The sequence below is a fragment of the Marmota flaviventris genome, chromosome 1 (assembly GCF_047511675.1).
Source record: "Marmota flaviventris isolate mMarFla1 chromosome 1, mMarFla1.hap1, whole genome shotgun sequence".
Taxonomy (NCBI): Eukaryota; Metazoa; Chordata; class Mammalia; order Rodentia; family Sciuridae; genus Marmota; species Marmota flaviventris.
In genome coordinates, this window is record NC_092498.1 from 149,335,412 (window position 1) to 149,349,269 (window position 13,858).

Here is a 13,858-nt window from a genome sequence, read left to right on the forward strand (position 1 = left end):
GAGAGTGGACGAGCTGGAGGAGGGAGCCCCAGGACCCTGCTGCCCCACTGGGCCAGGCCCCGTCCAGTGGCTCCACTGCTGAGCTGGGGGGGAAGTGCCCGGGTTTCTGGAGCTGAGACAGGCGGAGGCTCGGGTCCTCGGGGGGCGCAGGGCGTGGGGGCCTCAGAGCCCAGGGCATTTACCCAGGTCCCTGTAGCGGAAGCTCATGTGCAGATTGGGGGGCACGGCCAAGCCCACTGAGGAAGGCCACCCTGTCTCCAGTGCTCAAAGATCCCCTTCTGGTCACTCTGAATTGTCCTTAGGGCACGTGACAAAGAGCTGGGTGAATCCTGGAGATCTCCCACCCAGCAAAATGGCCTTCCCTCCCAGAAGGGTCACCGAGGCCCCGGGGAAACCAAATGACAGGAGCCCTGTCCGTGGGAAGCTCCTGGTGCCGCCTGGATCCGGGTACGTGTCCAATATCATCATTATTATTATATCACAGAATCCTCGAGTTCAGTGGGCCCCAGAACCAGCCAGGACTAGTCTGATGTTTTATAGATGAGGACTCTCGGGATCAGAGAGACTGACAGAGTGATCTGGGGTCACACAGCCAGGCCAGGGCCAAGCTGCCCTGCAGGTTCATCCCGAGGTCTACACTGCTGCCTGCCCCCCATCACTCCCAGCCACAGCCAAGAGCAACCTGCCTTCCCGAGGTCTCCACGCTGACCAAGGGACTCAGCTGCAATTCGGGAACAGTGACAGGTGCCATTCCCTGCAGACGAGTTCTCCACAGGAGTCCCCCAGTAAGAACCGCTGACCCCGCCGCCAACCGCCCAACCCCGTTTCATGTCCGTGTGTGTGTTGGGGTGCTCTGCGCCCCAGCCTGGCTCCACGGGTTACAGTTCTCTGTCTGCACTGAGCAGTGAGGAGGAGCCCACGGCCCCCCAGAGCCCCAGGTGACCCTCCACCGTCCCCAGGGTGGCTTCTTTGTGGCCCGAGCCCCAGGAGGAGGGGACAACCCAGGGATCACAGAGCGACTCCTTGCCGGTCCTGGCCTTCCGCCCTGCAGCCCTAAGCCTGCCCACGTCCCTGGGGAGGAGGAGACCCAGGTGGACCGGGCTGCACACCTACTGTGTGCCGGGTCCCTCCACCGCCACCGCCACGGCCTCTCCCCCGTGTCTCCCTTTGCAGATCAGGCCATCGAGGCCGAAGAGCTCAGCCCATTCCTGGCCGGGGGAACTGGCCAGTAGCAGGGCAAGACCCAGGCCCAGGCCCTTCGGGTTCCAGAACCTTCTGCAACTCCCCAGTGCTGCCCATGTCCGACCTCTGACCCTGGGGCCTCCTGACTGTGGGGCGGCTGGGGCCACTGGGAGTCCCCACACTCGGGAGCCTTTCTCCCCTGCGGGCTCAGAGCCCGTGTGGGCGACGAGCACCTTCTAGAAGGTTCTGAGCCCCCAGACCACAGCCAGAAACCCAGTGACGCTTTAGCGCTGTGATCCCTCATCACACCACGGTCCCAGGCCAGCAGAGAGTCACGCATGTGCGACCACATAGGCACTGCCATGCCTGCCCCTCCCCTGTCCCCAGCACACGCCTGTCCCCCACCCCCATGGACACGACCCTTGACGTCCTGAACTGGGGGTTTTCTGCTGCTGGGGACGGGGGGTGGCCCCCTGGGCATTGTGGGGTGGTCCTCGGTGTCCCTGGCCTGCACCTGCTGGATGTCACCCTTGGGACCCCCACCAACATGTGCAGATGTCCTTCTGGGCCCTGCCCTTGTGAATGAACCCCTGGTGGACCCCAGGTCCCCGGGTGCACAGCCCGGAGGCCGCGCTCCATCATGAGCTCCCACGGGGACGTTCCACGCCAGGGTCCCCGAAACCTCGGACCCCACGCAGGCAGGCTGTGCCCATTCGTGCGGTGGCCCCCTGGGCTCTGACATTCCGCTCTGGGCTCCCGAGCCCTGTCCTCTCCCGTGTCCAGGTTGAAAGGCTCCCAGGGAGACGGTCACGCCTCGCTGCCTTCCAGCGACCAGGACGAGAGACGCGCCATGAATTATAGATCCTGAGTCATCTGGAAATTGCTCGGTAATTAGGGGACACCAGGGCCAGTGGGAGGGGACTTGGCCAGCGGGAACCAGCCCCGGGCACAGAGACCGGCCTCCCAGGGGAGGCTGGGGGCCATTTCTTCAGTTTGCTCATCTGTGTCTTCATTTTCCACAACCCGCTGTGGTTTCAGGGAAGTGGCAGGGACTGTGTGCGTTGTGACACCCACTGGACTTGGGTTTGAATCTTGGCTTCGTCACTAACAGCCTTGAGAACATGGGGGGGGGGGCGGGGGGGGGGGCTCAGCCTCCCCGGGCCACAGCTTCTCAGCCATGAAACAGGATGGGGACCACAGCACCCAGGCCCTGGGTGATGGGCAGCGCCACTGGCCCTCTGTGTGTGTCGCCGACTCGACACGGGGCCAGGAGAACACCTGGGTCGCTGGGTACAGGTGTCCACACGGATGTTGCGATTCTTAACCAATTATGAAGAAGTGGCTCTGCGTTTCCATTTTGCATTGGAGCCTGCAAATGAGGGAGCTGTCCTAAGCGGTTGTGAGGACCTTTGAAGGAGGCTCCTGACCTGCCCCTGAAAGTGCCCATACTGTGGTTTCTCGCTTTCTTCCTACCCCGCCTGTCAAGATCATGCTGTGTGACCCAGAGCAGGTGGGTTACCCTCTCTGATCCTCCAGGTCCTTAGTAATGAAACACGACAACGAAAACTGCTTTAAAATGTCTTCCAGTTCCCACTGCCCCTCTCCCATATTTAAGCTCTAATGCGGTGTGCCTGGAACACACCATTCCTGAAGCAATCCTGAGTACAACTGGCATGCATTCATTCACTTGCTCATTCATTCCATAAGCACTCTCCTCCCAGCCCCAGGCTGAGGGGCAGGGGACACAGTGTTTCTGTTCCCTCCTTTTTAAAAAATTGGTCCATATTCTTTATGCAGAACGGTGGGGTTCATCGTGTCCCATCTGTACTTATTTTAAAATGCAATTTGATCAATAACAGATGCTTCTTGACTACCTGTGTGTGACTCACCCGGGGGACGGGCTTCCCATGCAGCCTCCCTGCGTCTCAGATTCCAAGGCTGAGTGGACGGGCTCCCGGAGGAGCCGTGAGGACCACGGGAGCCCCGAGTCCTAACAGTAGGGAGGGACTCACGGCAGGGAGCGCTGTTGACCGTCCAGGTGGCTAGAGGCTGCCCTGGGTCTCTCGAGCCCTTACATGGACATGGACACCGGGGCCGTGACCTTGCTCGGACACAGGTTCTGCACAGAGTCCCCAAGTTAGGATAAGGTCACTGGGGTGGCCCTCATCCAATACAATAGGTGTCCTCACAGAAGGAGGGACTCTGGACATCCCTGTCCAGGGAAGGCCACTGGAGGCAGGGAGGAGGAGGCTGGCCTCTTCGGACCTGGTGAGCCCAGGAGCAGGTGCCCCCTCGGCCCTGGGGGGGGGGGTTGGCCCGCGGGGACTTCATTTTGGACTTCCAGCCTCCAGAATCCTGAGACAATGAGTTTCTGTTGTTTAAGCCCCCAGGAGGTGGCACTTTGTGACAGTTACACGCTGCTCTCTGCCAAGATCCTCGGATTTCTACCCCCGTTTTTTTGAAATGAAAGAGACTTTCTGTGCAGTTTGGCCAAAATACACACATCTTACGTGTCCAGGTGGACGGAACTTTACACATGTGCACAGTCCTGTGACCCTCCCTACATCAAGACCCCGAACCGTCCCCCAGCCACACAACTGTCCCCAATCACACTTTTCTGACGTCTGTCACCATAGATTCACTTTGCACATCCTGGAGTCCTGGAACGGCTGAAGGATGCGGAACAAAGGAAGCCCAGCCTTGACATTTCGACCCCCTTGCCCTCACAAAAAGCCCTTGAGAAAGGCTCCATTTTACAGGTTTGGGGTCAGAGGCCCAGAGAGGTTCTTTAACTTGCCCAAGGTCACACAGCTAGGGTATAGGCGGCATAGCGAGGATTGACTGTACCCACTGCTTTTATAAGACACAGTAAATGCCCAGCAAGTATAACTGGCACTCATCCATGAGTCACCCTCAGGGACTTCTAATAAGCAATGGCTCTAACTCTGGGTCAGGTCCACAGTGGGCTCTCTGCCACATCTAACCCACCCAGCGTTGGCTCAGCGACACGGAGTGTTCTAGGACGTTCCCTCCCAGCATGCTGGGCCTCGGCGCACCCTGCTCCCCAGCATCACCAGAGTCGTGGCCCCTCCTGCTCTTGCCAGCCCAGGAGAAGATCACGCTCCGAAATTCAAAGCACAATTTTGACCCAAAGTGTATCAGCTGCGCATCGTCCTGAGTCACAGATGTCACAAGTGGAACCGTCACGAGTCGGAGACCATCAGGAGACGAGGGCACCGAAGCCACATGGCACCTACAGACGATCCACATGGCGCCCACGCCACCGCGTCACCCAGCACCACCAGGATCCCCTTTCACAGAGGAGACCGAGGCGGGGGCGGTGGAGGGGGTGTCCACGGTCACCACCTGCAAGTGGCAGAGCTGCTCCTCAAATCCGTCCCCTTCGCCTCTGCCTCCCGGGACTCGGCAGGTGGCACTTTTATAATTAAAACCACGATAAGACAGGACGGTGGCCACCGCCCCAGACACACAACCCAAAAAAGCAACCCAAACCAACAACCCGGGTGCTGGGCAGGAGGGGGCGACGGGAGCTCCTGGACCTGGGGGCAGGAATGCCAAGGGCAAAGGGCCTTTTGCGGTTTGCATCTAGAATGTTCCACGCAGGCTCAGGCCCCAGGGCAGGAGTGTCCAGAGGTGGAGCGTTAGGGGCGCGGCCGGGTGCCCAGGGCTCTGGCCTCAGCTCTGACCCTCCCTCTGTTGTTTGGATGGACTGGGAGGTGGTGGGAGCTGCGGGCCATGGGGCTTGGTTGGAGGAAGTAGGTCACCAGGGAGTGCCCTTGGGAACTGGATCTTGTCCCTGGCCCCTTCTCCAGTCCCCACTTTCCTCTCTCTCTCTGCTCCCTGGCTGCCAGGAGCTGGGGCGTGACATTCCACCATGGTGTTCTGCCTCACCTCAAGCCCAGAGCCATTCAGCCGGGAGCCAAAAGAAACTTTTCTTCCACTGATTCTTTGTGTCTGTCATTTAGTCACAGTACCGGAAAGCTGACTCAGCAACAACGATTCATTCTTATACAGTCAGAAATGCCCACTCAACACAGCCCCGCAGTCCCTTCTCCTGGGCAGTTAAACCAAAGAAATGAACCCCGTGGTCACAAAGCCTGTATGCAAATGATCAGAGCTGCCCTAATTATGTGATTGCCTAAAACAAAGAGATTGGAGTGTCCAGGTCCTGAGTAGCACTCAGCCCTGCGGGGGACAACCAGGCGCTCCCCAGCACGGACGGATTTCACAGGGGACTGGAAAAAGCCAGAGTCAGAACACTGCAGGATCCCACTTACAGAACATTCTAGAAAAGGTCCAAAGACACTCAGAGCAGTGGTTGCCAGGGACAAGGGTGGGGAGAGGGCAGAGGAGCGGCCAGGGGCATGGGGCTCCCGGATAGCTGGACGGTGGCAGAGACCGCAAAGGAAATGGCTGAGTTTTTCTGTAGGTAAATTATTACTTAATAATAATAATAACCCCCTAAGCCAGCAGCAACCCCGGGCGTTCTTCCTGCCGTGCCAGCTGCCTCCCGAGAAAAATGCTTCTGAGAGAGTCACCTGCCAGCTCTTCCTGGGCCCCCGGGGCACGCTCTCACCTGGGCGGAGGGTCCCTCACCTGCAGGGCATTGCAGCACCTGGGCTCCCAGTGACCCTCTCCCTGCCAGCAGAGCCTGGGGTTATCTTGCTGGGAGAAGTGCCAGCCGAGGGCTCTCCCCACAGGGAGCTGCCAGCCTGCTGTGTTGACAGGAAAACACGTTTGCACTGAGCTCTGTTTTCCTGTTAACTCGGGGACAGGGACAGGGACAGGGATGGGGAGTCCTGATTATCTGGCTGGGGCTGCTGGTGGGAGGCAGCCTTGGGTGGAGGAGGGAGGAGGGGACCCTGCTTCTTCCCCCAGCAAGTCTGCAGAGCCCCGGGGTCTCCGTGCAGAGGGGACAAGTGTGCTCGCTGGTGTCCCCCCACTCCCAGCACTGGCGACACTTTGCTGGGGGAGGGGCATCCCCCACCCTTTGCCACCGGGGAGACCCACCAGTCCTGAGGCCCATCAAACTCGTCAATAGAGATTGTCAAAATGTCCCCGGGTAAGGATCACTGGGGCGCACAGAGAGCTGACCTGAGCACAGTGCCCTGTCCCCCCCCACATGGCCTCCCCAGACCACATTCCTGTTTGAGAAGCTTCCCGTTTGAAGCCGATGGTGATTAGCTGCCTGGGCTGGGGGGACAATGTCCAGCAAGTCCATGGGACTCTGGCCACCATGTGCGGACTTGGACCCCGTCCAGGCTGTTCCCACCTGACCGGATCCCCCAGGTGAGGAGGTGCAGCCTCTCCCTGGGCGGGATCCGAGCCTCCTGGGGACAGAGGCGGGTGTCTTTGTCATCACCCTCCACTTAGGGCAGCTGGCCCCTTGCAGGGCTGAGCTGGGCACCCTGGACCCTGAACACACCGAAGTGTCCATCCCGCAGCCCCCGGGGACCTGGGTCTGGACTCCAGTCAGAGGCTGCCCTTGGGGTGCCACCAAGAGGCAGTGCTGTCCCTCCAGGGCCTGGTGCAGGGTGGGGAGCATGGGCCTCCAGCTGCTGCCCGGAAGGTTCTGCTTCTGTGTTGGCTCAGGAGCGTCCTGTTGCCCGCTGGGCACTGAGACCCTGTTTTCAACTGAAAACGGTGATTTGCCACAGCTCTCCACGCACCCCAAGGGGGGAGGGCTGCACTGCCCACCGCCCAGAGCCGGGGGTCCTTGGAGGCTGCCCAGCTGCAGGGAGGGTCTGGGCTGGGGACAGGAGGAGGACCCATGGGCACAACTCCCTGGGATGAGTTAGGTCTATGGTTTGGATGTCAGGTGTCCCCCAAGCTCATGTGGGGGACAGCAGGTTAGAGGGGAGGCCTTCACCCAGTGATGAATGGATCCCCTGATAGGGACCAGTGGTCACTGTAGGCAGGCAGGTGTGGCCGGGGAGGTGGGTCACGGGGGTGGTGGTGCCTTCAGGGTGTATATTTTGTCCCTGGTGAGTGGACCTTGGGGCTCACTCTGCTTCCTGATTGCAGAGTCCTGAGCCGCTCCCCTCCAACACCCTCCTCCACCTTGATGTCCTGCTCATCTCAGACCCGGGGCCATGGAGTTGGCCCTCTGTGAACTGAGACCTGAAACTGTGAGCCCCAAATAAACTTCCCCTCTTCTGAGACTGTGCTTGTCAGGTCTGTGGGTCACCGAGGCAAAGAGGCTGACTAAAGAGCGCAGCTGGTGTCAGGCTGCTTCAGGCTGCTATAACAAATAAGCCCACTGACCTCACCACCACGAACACGCATTTCTCCTAGTTCCAAAACCTGGGAAGTCCAGGGCAGAGCGCCCGCTGATCCCGAAACCCTTGAGGGCCTCCTTCTTGGTCTGCAGATAGGCATCTTCCCACTGCGTCAGCTGGGAGGGACGGAGACAGACATGGCCTCCTGTCTCTTCACCTCCCATGGTCCCATGGTCTATACTTCTACACCTAGAAGGCCTGTCCAGGTGCCCCAGGGTGTAGACTCTCCTCCCAGCACAGGAGGGTCCAGGAGCGCAGTCTCCGCCTTGGCTTCTTGGCCACTCCATGGGGAAGCTCCGGGGTTGGGTCCACAGGGTGCTGTCCCTGGGGGACATTGTGCTGGGTCTTCTAACAGCACTGGAGACCAGCTCCATAGAATCACTGCAAGCCAAGAGCCCGGTCAAACCCACAACATGCTCTTCTGCTACCTGTCAGACCCCTGCCCCTGAAGGTGGCCTCTCTGTGACTCCTTCATTCCTCCACCCCCCTTCTGTCCCCTTCTTTGATGCCAGCGACAGGATGTGGCAGTAGACTTGGGGAACCCCAAGGCTCTGGGCGGGTGGAAACCGGGGAGAGCAGAGAAAGGGATTTCAAAGAAGGGAAGCGATTTCAGCGCCACTATAATCAGCTACACAGGAAGCTGCCTCCTCTGGGTTCACGGTGGCCTTTCAAATGTGACATTGCTGTCGAGGTCTGGGAGCAGCCTCGTTATGCAGTTCTATGCTCCCAGTGGAGCCAGAGAACACCCTAGAACATGCTGAACTGGGACATTTATTCAATAGATTTTATTGAGCAGCTACTACACACCGGGCCCAAGTCTAGATGCAGAGGTGCAGGAGACAGCGACTCGCTGCCCCAGCCCTAGGTATCTCACACTGGGAGAGAGTAGAGATGTGGCTTCCCTAGTCTGGTGTCCCACCTGGACCTCAGAATCTCCATTCTCTTAGGTAACACTGACCGAGCCCAGCCCTGGTTATATGCTTGTGTAAGTTACCCAGCACAATTACTGCAACCACCCCACTCCTGAGGTCAAGCTGACTCCTTCACAGCTCAGCTAAACCAGGGCTCGGGAGGAGCCCGAAATAGCTCCAGCTTCCAGGCAAAATGAGTGTGGAGGCCGCTGGTTCCATTCGTCGCGCTGCCTTCCCCTGGTTATTTTGGGCTGCATGGTAGTGAGGTGGGGCGGGGAGGGGGCTCTGCTTTTCAGTTCTGCTGCGTTGCTAGGTTTCTAATGGAAAAATCTGATTTTCTTTGCCAGAGGACAGAGAAAAATCCCGGAACAGGCGCTGATCACAGCCCCTGGATCCTCCAGCCCTGGGCACCTGCTTCCCATTCACACCCGGACAGGGCATCCAGCAGGTGCAGTCTGAGGAGGGTCTGCCCGGCGCTCAGCTCAGAATGAGGAAGCCTGAGCCAATCAGCACAGCCCATCTCCCTGTCCCCCTTCAGTGATTGGCTCAGGAACAGGCAGATCATCTAATCACGACCAATGAGACTTTGCCTGGGAGAAAGAGGTTCCGGCTTCCTATGGAAGCGGGCATCTATGAGCTTGGGCTTCTGGGGTCCTCTTGTCACCACGGGGGCTGCCAACAACTGGGCCAAGGTAGAGATGTGGAGAAACCAGGATCCAACCGGCTTTGTTTGAGCCTGGATCAGGCCACACCTGAAGCTTGCAAGATATTTGTAGATTTTGATGTCTGTGAGCTAAAATAAGTTTTTTTTTTTTTTTCCTTTCTTTCTTTAAGAAACTCTTTCTAGTCGTGTTTGGCCTTCAGTAAAGAAAGTCTTACCTGAGCCCGAGCTGCTGCAGAATGTCCACGCAGGTCTGTGGACCACCACGGCTGTGGGAACACTGGCAACTTCTGGAATGCAATGGGATTTGAGGGGCGGGACTTCTCTGAGGCCAAGACTTAGGACGCTCCCGAGTCTTCTACACTTGACCTTGGCGGGATCCCAAGGGCAATCAACGCTCCTGGCATGGTGGAAGGCTTTGCTGACGCTGTGGGACAGTTCTGCTCCTCCGGAGGATGAGCCCTAACAGAATCTCAGCCCAGAAACGTCCCGGGCATTCATTCCGCCACCCGTGTCAGCGGTCATTAGATGTCCCTGGCACGGGGAGGCCAGCCGCAGAGTCATTTCTTGGGTGCCTCCAAGGAGGGAGTCCTGGCTCAGAGAGGGGAAGTCACCCACGTACTAGGACAGAGCTGGCAGAACACTCAGAGCAAGATCCGATCAGAAGACCTTTCAGTACACCGGGGACGTCCACAGGGCGGGGACATTCTGGGCCGGCGCTCTGTCGCCTCCAATCGCAAAGCGAGAAACGATCTGCTTTTAATTGCCTTTGGGTCTCTCTGGATACATCCAGAAGAAAGTCCCCGTTTGGTGCCAATAGATCTTTAACTAACCCCGGCTCCTGTGCCTTCAGGACGCGGAGCCTCGTGCTCTGAGCCCCAGGCTGGGGACATGGCGGGGCTGCAATTGAGCGAAGTGGTTGTGGTTTTGAGTATTTCTAGTGATTAACCTCTATTTAGGGAAAGGCGTATTGATTTCCTATTTGCAGGTGAGTTAACTTCCCAGATAAACAATTTTCACTAGAAAACGAAATCAATTCAAGGAAAAATAAAGCAAATTTGGGAAAAATCGTGAAGGTGGCAATGACTTAAGTCTGGGAAACGGTGCCAAGTTCTCATCCGCTGAGCCCCCGATTTCTGCCTTATCGACTAGGAAAATGGGGAGCCCGACCTAGAAAGGAGAGTGGCTTCCCCTTCCTTTCCTACCCTCCCCCGTATCCCATCTCCCCCAAACCCACCAGGTCAGCTAAGGTGCTCCTGGCCAGGGTGAGAGGGACCCCCGGGCCTTCCTTATCTCACAAGCAGGGTCACCAGCAGGGCACAGAGGTGGAAGGTGACCGTCTAGGATAATAGTCCTATGCAGGCACAGAGGGGTTCCCCATGCTCAGAGCTCGGTCCAGCAGGGTCTTCTGAAGTTCAAGAAATGCGCATTTTTATCTCCCCCAAGACCTGTAGGAGAAAGTTCCGAGCATCTCTGCCAGTGACATGTCCTTCAAGAGCAGAGTGGGTAGAAATTGAGTGGAAATGAGAGGAACTGCTGACACAGGCAAGGTCAGGGCACATCTCAGACAGAACGCTGGCGCACCCAGGGAAAAGAGTGCGTGACTCCATCCCGGGAAGGTCAAGGGCAGGCAAACCCAACTCCAGGGAGGGCAGGGACTCATCAGGAGACACAGAAGAACTTCGAAGGGGATGAGAATGTCCTCCCTCTTTTCCTCCGGGATGGCTGCAGGGTGGCTCTAGATGTTTGTAAAAACTCTTTGATTTTTTTTTTTTTTGCACCTGCGAAGTTATCACTCGTAAAAAGCTTCTCTAAACCCTGTCCCCCTAAAATAAGGATTTGGGATTTAAGGATCAATGAAGTAGTCTATGAACATCAACCGAGTCCTAAAGGAGCGTACAAGTATTATAAGAACTAGGTAGATGGACGGAAAATAAATAAAGGACCATAAATTCCACTAGCAAAGGTAACCGCTGCCTCCTGGGGTCCTGGGCCATGAGAAAGTAAGGACCCTTGGCAATGTCCAGCAGGGCATCGTCAAAATCCCTCGTTCATCCAATGTTTCTCTAGAGCGTCATTAATTGTTTTCTTATCTTTTCTTAATTTGTATTTGGCTGCCACAAACTCGTGGCTTAAAACCACACTATTTTATAAAAGCTCTGATGGACAGAGGCCTAAAATCAAGGTGCCGCTGGGCGGGGTGGCGCACGCCTATAATCCCTGCCACTCGGGAGGCTGAGGCAGGAGAATCGAAAGTTGAAGGCCAGCCTCACCAATTCATCGAGGCCCTGGGTAACTTAAAATATAAAAAAGGGGCTGGGGATGTGGCTCAGTGGTCAAGCACCCCTGGGTTCAATTCCTGGCACCAAAATATAAAAATAATAATAAAAAAAATAGATAAAGTCAAGGTGTCCACAAGGCTGGCTTCTTCTGGAAAGTTCTGTGTCCTTGCTTCTCAGGTCCTAGAAGCCACCTACTCTCCTGGGCTCCTAGATCTTTCCTCATGTCACTCCCAGCTTCTGCTTGTGAGGTCATATATCGTCCTCCTGTCTCTGCCCTCATTCTTCTCTCTTATTAGGACCCTTTGGGTGACACCAGCCCTGCCCTATCTGGATAATCCAGGACAGTGTCCCCATGACAAGACCAAGTAGAAATGCCAGGTTCCTCTGGCCCCAGGTTTTGGGGTTAGACCACAGGCAGCTTGGGGCAGGGGCAGGAGCCTTATTCAACCCCCCAGTCTTTCAGAGAAGGACGGGGGAGCCCTTCAACAGCACGGACTTGGACCCGGGTGGGATCTGTCAGGAGCCGACCACTGAGCCACCTCTCCTCAGCTTCGTGTCCTCGGAGGCTCGACCCGGCCTCTCCTGAAGCCTCAGATTTCCCATCTACACCAGTGGGCTGTCACTGCATTTCCTTGGGGCTGCCAGAAGGAGCTGCAAGGGACCCGTGAGGCTACTCACAGAGTCGGGCACACGGTGAGGGGCTCAGCAAGTGGCCCGAGACCTCGTGACGCTCAAGGGACAAACGATCTCAATGCAAGAAGCCACCTGCTAGGGTGGCTTGGTTCCCTAGGCCTGTGTGACTTCAGACTCCTTCACAAACTTCCGGGGAGGGTCCCCGGGAGACGACCCCCTCCAGGAAATGACGGGGTGCGTCCTTCGGGGAGCTGGGAGCAGCTTTCCTGGTGGGTGCCCGGTGCACATCCAAGGTGAGATGCAGAGAGGAAGAGGGTTTTAAAGTCCTTTGCCCACAAGCGGAACTCCGTCCCGACACAGGCAGGGCGAGCGGATCCCCTTGGGAGGAGGAAGCTTTGTGAACTCAGGGACCAGAGATGTCACTTTCGTCCCTGGCTGCACAGCTAGAGGTCCCCTGGCTGGTCTCCGAGGCGCCTGCCGCCATCACACCAGCCAAGATTCTGAACGGGGGTGGCCACTCCTCCCTGGAGACTGGCAGGACTCAGAGCCGGGTGCCTCCCTGGAGAAGCCAGGGAGGGAAGGACAGGACCGAGGCCACTGTCCCCAGCAGGCTTGGAAGAGAACCTGCAGCCACTGGCCCGGCCCTCTGCCCCACAGAGCTCTGGGACCAAGGGTAGGGCTGGACATGGACACTCGCGTTTGATTCTCTCGCTGCCACTTGGCCCTAGGTTTCCTTTTCTGTGAGCCTTGATGTCCCCGTCTCTAAAATGGGGAAGATGGCCATGCTTCTGGCTGAGATGAGGGTCCGACTGACCCTGTGCCACAAAACCGAGGTGGACTCTGCAGGTGCGGAGTTTCATGAGCTCTTTTGACCAGGAGGAGTTTCCATTTTATGGGTCAGGGAGCCAAGGGCCCAGAGAGGGACAGCAACCGGCCCACATCACACAGCCCAGCTTGTTTGAGGACATCTGGTTCTGACCAGCTCTTGAGCCACCGCAAGTGACCAAGAGTCACAGGGCAGAACAGTGTCGTGACTGTAAGGACAAGAATGGCCACTTGCAATGGCCACTTTGTGCCAGGCTCTGGGCTGAGCCCTGGCCTGTGTGAGTTAGGATTTCTAACAAAGCCGAGGGACCGGAGCCACAGAACTGTATTGTCACACAGCTCTGGAGGCTGTCACACAGGTCTGGGATGGAGGTCCTGGCAGGGTTGGCTCCGGGACACTCCCCTCGCTTCTGGGGGGCTGCCGGCAAGCTTTGGCGCTCCTTGGCTGGCAGAGGCGCCCCGTGTCTGCCCACTTCTTCTACAGTCTTCCACGGTGTGTGTCCACGTTTCTCTTTCTAGAAGGACCCCCGCCACTTTGGGTGGAGGGTCCCCTGGGCTCCTCTCTGACCCCATCTGACCCCAGCCAATGGCAATCACAAGGACCCTATTTCCACACAAGGCCACGTTCTGAGACACGGAGGGTCAGGACTTTTCCATACACGGATTGTGGTAGGTGGGGACACCAGCGAACCAGGCCACCTCCGAATGCACGGCGCCATCTCTTACCTCAGCTCCGCTGGGTCAAGGGGGACCGGCGTTTTCTCAGCCCTGCTGAGGTCACAGAGCGGGAGACCCGTCACCAAGGTCACAGACATGCCGGGCGTTCATATCTTCAATGTCAAGTTCCAGTTCACAGCAGGATGTGACCCCCCTGTACGCTGAGAAGCGTCGGCATTATTGTGTGATCGGTCGCTGCACCGTAGCCTACAGGGCACCATGTCACATCATAATGCCATCCCATGCCAGGCCAGGTCCTCTGTCACTTGGTGAAGGACCACAGAGGACAGGGACAGGATTCCTAGCTCTGGGACGAGTTAGAACCAGCCGCCCTCCTGCAGAACCCAG